This window comes from Cyphomyrmex costatus, unplaced genomic scaffold, assembly GCF_001594065.2.
Source record: "Cyphomyrmex costatus isolate MS0001 unplaced genomic scaffold, Ccosl1.0 scaffold5, whole genome shotgun sequence".
In the NCBI taxonomy this organism is placed as follows: Eukaryota; Metazoa; Arthropoda; class Insecta; order Hymenoptera; family Formicidae; genus Cyphomyrmex; species Cyphomyrmex costatus.
Genome location: NW_017279267.1, coordinates 3,696,094 through 3,705,395, shown reverse-complemented (window position 1 = coordinate 3,705,395; position 9,302 = coordinate 3,696,094). Strand labels below are relative to the sequence as shown.

General features: G+C 34.9%; 1 protein-coding gene across 1 annotated transcript in view; it reads right to left on the bottom strand.

Moving 5' to 3' along the window:
• The window catches only part of Dhit (regulator of G protein signaling double hit), a 74,523-nt gene that overhangs the window by 10,551 nt on the left and 54,670 nt on the right, over positions 1-9,302 (bottom strand). The gene's annotated exons all lie outside the window — the stretch shown is intronic.

The window sequence follows — 9,302 nt, the reverse complement described above, 5'->3', positions numbered from 1 at the left end:
AGAGAGAGAGAGAGAGAGAGAGAGAGAGAGAGAGAGAGAGAGAGAGAGAGACGAGAGTGCGCGGATGCGAGACTTGCTACTAAAAGGAACAGGAAATGGAGATTCTTCGCTACCGATAGCGTTTACTCTCAAGGATGAATGCGATGCGATCAAGCGAATTCGTCGCGTTCCATTGAGATACGCGGTCCCGTATCTTGAACTCCAGAAATTCGCTCGTTCGGTCAACCAACTGAGACCAAATTCTTGAGGTTTATTGCGATGACGACGACAATACCGATGACGATGAGGATGTCGCACGCGACCGACTCATCATATCCTTCAATTACGCGGTTTTAAATGAGCGGCTGCGTCGTGCCGTGCCACGCTCTCGAGTTAACGCCAATTTCTCTCACGTCAACAACTCTTTTCTTCTCGGCTGATCTAAGTTAAGTAATATGCGATGCCGCAGTTCGAGTTCTCCGTTGCGTTTGACGGAATTATAAATAGATACTCGCGCCTGTTAAAGATGTTGCGCGAGATGCTGGCACGGTCAGGTTTAAATGTCTGCACTGCTGTCGCTGGCTTGGACCGCTGCTGATGCTACCGCTGTGTCTGCTTATGTTCCTGATGTTGTTGATCGCGTTGACAGGTGCTCGTTCCGCGTATCTCGCACACGCAAGGAAGACGCAAGGAGAAGAGAGATAGACAGGGGAAAGAAAAAGGTAGGAAGAAAAAGGAAGATGATGAAAGGAATCAGAGAATGTTAGCGTGTTTGATTAAGCAGAAGGAGAGAAGCGTTGAAAGTAAAAGCGTGAGATAGTAGGAAGACAGATGAGGTAAAGACGGAGAGGAGAGGGGGGGAGAGAGAGAGACAGAGAGAGAGAGAGAGAGAGAGAGAGAGAGAGTGAGAGAGAGAGAGAGAGAGAGAGAGAGAGAGAGAGAGAGAGAAAGGGAAGAAGATTGGAGCGTAAGCGAGCCGATGCGCCTGTTATTGATTGGCAGCAGTGGAGACCAGCGGGAGAGACGAACTCGCGCACTGTCACGCCGGCAAGGTAGACTGCTGAAGGCTATCTTCGTGTTAGCTTCTCGTCGATTGACCGCTTGGTATCCTGCCAGAAGACTCCGATTGAGCGTTAATCCTTGTCTCCGTGAAATCGGTTGTATGGAAAAACTTTTTAGGAAGATATTAGTTTAAAGAAGAGAATTTATTGGAAGTCATCGATGATTCCTTGCAAGATTTCGGACGAAATGCAGTTTGTGCCGTTTTCGGAGCATATAGATGTTTTTTCGTAGAAATTCTGTCAAAAGTGAGAGCCGATAAATGTGATATAATGGAAGCGACGCAGGAGTTTGTGGATAAAAATAATCTTTAAAGGATGCAGTCTGAGAGAGATATACCCGGAATATATGGAAGATCTATATTGATATTCGGATACACTGCCGCGATTGATCGCTGCGATTTTTTTTCCCTTGCCTTAATTGGTTAATGTCATGCGTGTCCGGAACACTTATCACTGCTATGTTCACGTGTTATATCTTATCCTTATCTTTCTCTCCCTCTCTCTCTCTCTCTCTCTCTCTCTCTCTCTCTCTCTCTCTCTCTCTAGCTCTTTTTGACTGTTCGATGCGGCGTTTGAAGGCGTATCCGGTATTATCGCGTGTCCTTTCCTCGCCGCCTCTTTTTCCGCACAGGTACCGTTCGCCCTCGCTCCACTTTATATGCCTCCTCCGTTATTACGACCGTACCGACGCGGGCAATGGTCGGAAGAGCTACCGAGGAAGCTTTAAAGCTCCACGACCCGCGAGGTGCTATCGTCCGGAGTTCGGCCAATATGGCGATTACACGCGCTTACACGGTGCCTTGGCCACCACTGTCTGCCTGTTTCGCGGACGATTCCAGCGACGCCGACGCGAAGCGCCGCGACGCGAAGCTACCTAGTGCTCCGCAGACGCCGCGCCGACGCCGATGCTGTTACCATCACAGAACGCCGACTCCGACGTTGACGCGATGGTCGAGCCATCGGCCGATGTATGAGTACCGCAGTGACGGCAGTGGTGTTCGTACTCGTGATCCGTGCTTGCGAATGACCCGCTGATATTTTACATATTATCTTTCGCTATTTGAAACGTTCCCAGACAACATATATGTTCAAAACCAAGATATAAGACATCTTAGACATTTTTAAGATGTCTTAAAGAGATATCTAAAAATATCTCTAAAATATCTTAGTCTAGATCCACAATCTTACTTTAAGAGGCCGTAAGCCGTAATAAATCATAAGTTGTAAGTGATATATTGATTAGAAAACTTATGCTTTTAGGCCGTAAGAGTTGGATTTTGCTCAATTCGTTTAAATCTAACGATTAAAGACTAAAAACTGCAAAAGCAGTTCAAAGACAGAAATTAATGTCACTTAACCTCTCTCTTTCGACTTATGGCTTAAGGCCTTTAACTATAATTCGCTACGATCGCAATTGTATAAAGGATGAAGGAAAAATCTATATACATAATCCGTGTAACTGAAAAAAAGATACTTAAAGTTTATTTATGAGATATTATATCAAGAGAGACATGGTAGTATCTCGCGCCAAGTGAATGCGCAGCGCGAAATGCACCGTGCTTCTTTTAAGCGAGTCGGCGAGTTGCGAACGATTGAGAGTATTGGATCTCAATAACGATTGAACCGATCAAATTCTACGTACGCTCACGATAGCCACCACTCAGATTGTGTAATAAAAATGCTTTTATTTTTTTTCTACATGCTCTATGAACGGAGATATCGCGATGCAAAATCTAAAATATAATATAAAGTTAAGATTCAGATATGTCATCGCCTCAGATTTTGGTTTTCTTTTCATATTTTGCCATTAGATGACACATCGACACAATCTTTGCACTAGTTCGGACACAAATTTGACATTTGACAGCATATTTCACGTTGCCACTTGTATGACGCTAAAGTTAGCGGCCACTTCTAGCGGCTACATACGAGACGCCAGGAGCGAATAGCAGTGCGGGGCCCCCGATTATAAAAGATAGAATTTATAACGTATTTCCATAAAAAATTCGTTGAAAATAATAACTCATAATACACGGTGATAAACGAGACAAGATTAAGTTAAAAATATTGAAAATAATAAGAAAAATACATTATAAGGTATATAGTATATACATAATATAAAAAATATTAATATTATGCTACAATGTTGTTTAGGAAAAAAAAAGTAAACAAACAAACCTTTTAGAATTTTTTCCGAAAGTCTATCATCATGCGTGTAACCTGTGGCCAATGCGGCCGCTTATAATTGTTTAACATTTTTTAAATAAACAATGAGGACGTGATGTTCAAAATTATTGGGGAGATACAGAAACTAATCCGAGATACTAATCCGTAATACTAATATCCGGAAATACTAATACTAGATACTAATAGATACTAGATACTAGATACTAATACTAATACTAATATCCGGAGATACTATCCGGAGATACTAATCCGTAATTACTAATTGAAGTGGATTACGGATAGAAAACATATTTTAAAAATTCGAAAACTTAATTCGACAACGCTTCAATGAATAATTTCTCGTTTACTGGGCAAAATATTTTAATTTATTATTAATATTTTTGATATAAAATGTATAATATAAACTACTTTGTAATTAATTCCAATCCAAGTAATGTTTTTGAAAAATCATAAAAATAAAACCTAAGTAATACATAATCCAACCCAAGTGATATATGATGAAAGTGATATGTGGTCGAAAAAGTTATCTTTTTTTACAAAAAAGTAAAAAAAAAGGCGCCAAGTGTGTACGTGCTCGTATGTGTGCTCCTTGGAGAGGAAAATAACTTTTTATTTCAAATCTGCTTTCCAAACTATCAAATAATTTTTTTCAAAAAATATGCTACATCAAATGAAGAAAATAACTATTTATAAAAAGTAATAAAGAACAATGATAATTTATAATTTAAAGAAAATTAAATTGTAATCAATTAAAATTAAAAACACTTTATAAATAATAATAAATTAATGTGAATATTACATAGAAAAGGAAAGTATATTCTCAAATAGAATCAGGTATTTAAAAAAATTATGACCAAATAAAAATCAAAAGATTTGTGATTGAGTAATATCGAGTAGATAATATGCAACTTACATTTAAAGATGTATATCAGCACCTCGAAGTTAATGTCATTGTCGTAATATTTTGCTAAGGTGTTTATTCATGCATTTTGTGTCTATATGTAAAATTTTAAGTCGATTTACGGTACCGTTTTTAAGAAAATAATTACAAAAATAATATTCCGTAACACATGTTCTTATGATAAACAATGCACACATTGCCCATTTTTGGAGTATAATATCTCTCATAATAACAAGACCGAAATAAAAAACATATTAATATAAACTAGAATGTCCAACGAACACATAAATTACAAAATATAACAAGTTTACCGAATAATTTAAGAAAAAAATTGATCCATAATACCTGAATTTTAGGAAAATATCATTTCTTTTGATATCTGCCTTCTGAAACTTGGCAACATGTACAACTAATGAAATGCGCGCGTAATATGATTGTAGATCATTTTTTTTAGAAGCATATCTTTTTTTAACCGTCAATAATTTTTTGTCTTTTTCGAATTTGTTTAGCAAATCTTCCTTTTAACCTCTTTAAAAGAGAAAATTTATCCAAATTTTCCATATTTTTAAACACTTTACTATATAATTTTTTTAAATTAACTTGGTGTTCCAAAATTTCGGATACGAAACGTCTGTGTTAAAAAATATATAATGTGAACAATATTTATCAAACAATATCGAGTTATCAAAACGCGGCCTCAAGTGCAATGGTGTACTGTACCGATCAGTACTAATTACAAATCAAGATGATCAACCTCATTATTTAGTACGATGTTGCCAAATTTTATTCATAATATAATTTAGTCTTTGCAACAATATAACTTATCAATATTATATTAGTAGTATACTTCTAATTCTATCAATAAAAAAAATAATTAGGAATGCAAATTTAGGTTGGTACTGGAAATCAATAGAGCTTCCTTTACCTCACTTTATAAATTAATTTCTTCAAAATTAGTTAATAATTTCATTAGAAGTAAGTAGTAAACCAAAGATTAAATATAACAGTAGCGTTTAGAAATCATATTTTGTAATTTAATAACAACTATTTAATTATTTTGAAATTTATTGTATGTAGATGATCATTTGACTAGCTAGGTGCTGAGACATACATCTTTAAGTATATAGAATAACATTCAAAAAGTGTACGTTATATACAGTAAAAATGATTAGTTAAGAGCTACGCAGAATAAAAGCAACAGGGAACAGAGAACAGAGAATAAGAATTTCAACCTATCAGAAATCATATACTGTGGAATAAACACTGTGTATTTCATAGTACATGATTTCTGATAGGTTGAAATTCTTATTCTCTGTTCTCTGTTTCCTGTTCCTTTTATTCTGCGCAGCCCCTTAGAAATAAGAATAAAGGTTAAGAATAAAAAATTGAAATTTGGAAAATTTGCGTTATGTATGTTATTATACTTAAGAAAGTAAATAATTTTATTTATTTGGTGTAGCGCGGCACCAAGTTTTTTTTACAAGAAAGGTTGAAAGATCTTTGAGTGGGATGACAAAGATATGTGTGTGTGTACTTGGATTTTATTTTTCAAAAACATTACTTGGATTGGAATTAAAAAGATTATTAAATGAGAACATAAAGAGAGGTACTACAAATATTTTATTTTTTAGATTTTTGTAAATGAAAGATATAGATACATCTTCTTGGTTTAATTTAAAAGTTAATTATAATTGTAAGTATGTGTGAAGTATAATAGATGTTTTATGTATAGGAAAAAAGTATTTTTTCTAATCGGCGCAATATATAAGTTTTATATATTTATCATAGGTATTCATGGTATCTGTATTGTTTTAACAATATATGTATTTTCTGTTTATAATTGACGCAATTAAAGGATTTCACATATATATATTTTTTTAATTATTTGATTTATTTTATTGAAATAAATTTTGATTTAAAACGACGAAATAAAATTTCATTCCTAGCAATTAAACTAATTAATTTTTTTTAAAACTTATTAATATCGCAGAAAACGTTACATGCAAGATTTACTTGCGAATTGACTTTTTTTTTTTAGTGTACATATTTTGATAGAGAAAAATTAAAGATACAACAGAGAATAAAGCAGGAACATGTATAGGAAGAGGCATATTTAAGTAAATCAGAAACATTCCAAAATGTTACGGTAAAATGAAATCTTAATGATAATACTAATAGGTATGATGGGATTATCGATAATAGATAGAATAAATATATTTACATTTCAAGCACGGAAAGCTATAATGGAAACTCTAACAAAAATAGTGTTAAGAAAGATAGATAAATAGATAGAAAGAGAGAGGGGGAGGGAGGGAGCAAATATAAAATTTGATTTTGAAAATAATAAAAGAATCTATATTATGAATAAGCAAATCCCCGTTCGATAAATAGATTGCTGTAACTTATGAAAGATAGTTGAATATATGAGCGAGGTATAAGGAAATGTAAAGAATAGCTTAAAAATACGTTTTAGTTTACATTAATAACTATAATTATAATTATTAGAGATTATAATTATTATGGATAATGAAAAAATATCAAATATACTGGATTTTTATATTATTTTCTGGATATTCGGTATTCGATATTATCAAGTATTTTTTTTTATTATCCGGTTGATTAGATATTCGGCCCAAATTTTACATTAAAAGTTGCGTCTCTGATGTAAAATTCTATTCTTTTTAATTGAACTTTTTGCATAGTTATAGTGGTTTATGCCTATAATCGAAATAAGTTATCAGAAATACTAAAACGTTATTGTCCATCATGATTTATTAATATTGAACATTGATTACTAAGCAATGTTGAAATTGTATTGCAAGTTACCCTGTTCTACAGTCGGTCAATTATTATCGTTTCTTTCCTTGTCTATTTTTCCCTTGCTTTTCCTTTTTTAAAGAATTTTTCCCAATAATTTGTACCGTTATCGGATCGGATAAATGTCCTATTGAATATCTGACTGGATTTTGAATATCCAATCGGGTCCGGTAATTTTACGAGATATCCGACGCATCCTTAATAATTATATTATTGTTACATTTATTGCTATAATTTTTTTATTGTTTATTTGTGACATTGCAATTTCTAAGATAGAAAAATTCGCGGTATTCAAAATTATCACTGTTCTATTCTTCCCGTCGGAGAAATCAAATTCTTTTTCATTAGAAATTGTTTGGATTTAATATGAATCTTTTATAATTTAAAGTTATTATTAATTGTAAACGAGTCCTTTTAATACATGGCCTAGCAATTGTAAAATGTAATTCTATTTTTTAAAATTATTCAATCTTTTTTCTTTCACTTACTCAGTATAAAAATCTCGGTGAAAATTTATATGAAAAACATGGAGAATTAAAATTATTAGTTCTTGATAGGAAACTATCTTTCTCTCGATGAACTTTAAATCTTATATAAAGCACAGTTAATAATAGATTAATAAACAGCTAATAATAAAAGTGATATAAGAGAACTAGAAGAAAGCGAAAGCAAAACGCATTTGTGGCAACGACGATGTGAGGATATTTTTGCAAAATATGGATATAAGGCTCTTTTATAATTATAAATATCATCACATTCTGAAAGAAGGCACCTGTACGCAAAAATAAATAGATACAAGCATGATCGCCGTGGTGATCTCTCGCAAATCTATGCTTAGATTTATATAGAAATCTTCTGTCATATATTTTAGGGATATTACATTTTCGTGGAAAATTTCATTTTCCTTCCCCTTCCCCAAACCAATGCCGTCGTCCTTGGCACATCGCCGTTTTAGCAGCTTTTAAGTTAAGTAGTTCCGCGTTTGTGGTGCGAGAGCGGAAATTTCTCTCGCGCTGAAGTACTATCTCCTCCTTCCGACCGCGATGCGGCATCCGATCGATCACGCGACCGCGGCCAATACCAGACATCATCATCCCTCCGTCAGTTTTTTCCACCTCGTAAGGAAGAGACGAGCGACGCGCGAGCGTAAGGGAATGTCTGAACAGAGGTAGGGATCAATACGACGATGTCGGCAGTGGCCCGATGCATTCGTCGTTCCTAAATTGCGACTCGGATGCAGATGCAGATGTATCTCCGGTTGCTCCCGTTGAATGATCCGCGCTCGTCCGTGTGCGGGGCGGCCTCCAGCTGCATGATAACGAAGTGACGGGGCGCTGGAAGTTAATTTCAGACCCGCGTCACGGAACGTTACACATGGTAACGCCGGGCGGAATGTAAATGAAGGTTGCCGTAGTGGCGAATGCCGCTGCACGCTGGTACAACATCTCTCGTACTCTCGGTAGGGAACCCATCAAGAATGCCGACCCAGAACCGAAACTGGTTCTAGGAACAGTCGGTTTGGTCGACTGCTTGCTTATCGGCTGAAGTAGACTTTTGATATGAGTGTTCTTGCCTTGGATATACTAGCTCTGCATTTACGCGTATCCCGGCGGTGCTTCTAAAGATATAAAACTACTAATGACATTAAAAATCTTACTCATATATATATATATATATACGTATACACATATTAATACTATTCGTCAATCTTAGGACAAAATAGTTAAAATATTATAAAAATTTAGATTTTTAAAGTAATTTTTATTAATAAAAAACTCGATCAACATAGTTTTGCCCAATGTTTTTAGAGGTCAAATATAACAAACGATTGTATCAGCTACATGGTTGGAATGTATTTACCTGGAATATTCATAATATTTAAGAATGGTCAAAATTTATGACCTGCGTGTCTAATCCATTCAATCTTTTTTTCCTTTGTCAAGAAGTTTCCTAGTGATTCTAAAGATGTTTGAATCGAACTGCGACTTAACTTTCTCTTCACAAGTGTAGAACAGTTTCAAAAATTAAGGATACTAGCTCAGGCTAAGAGACCTTTATACAAGCATACATTCCAACCATATAGCATTAGACCTTTTTCAAGATTTTCCAAAAAAGGATTTGAAAGATCTTCATACAGATTCCTTCCTTCCCTTCCCTTTCCAACTCCACCTTTCTTGCTGCCCAATTCGCCTCTAGAATAGCGTTGTGAACACGTGTAGGGAGAGAGTCGTGTAGGGAGGTGCCACCTTCTGGGACGACGAGGGCGTGTATGCTCCTTGTGTGAGACATATCTATGTAAGACAGACTCTACACACACACTTACAAACGGGTCTATCGTCGCCAGCTGTTGGTGTGTA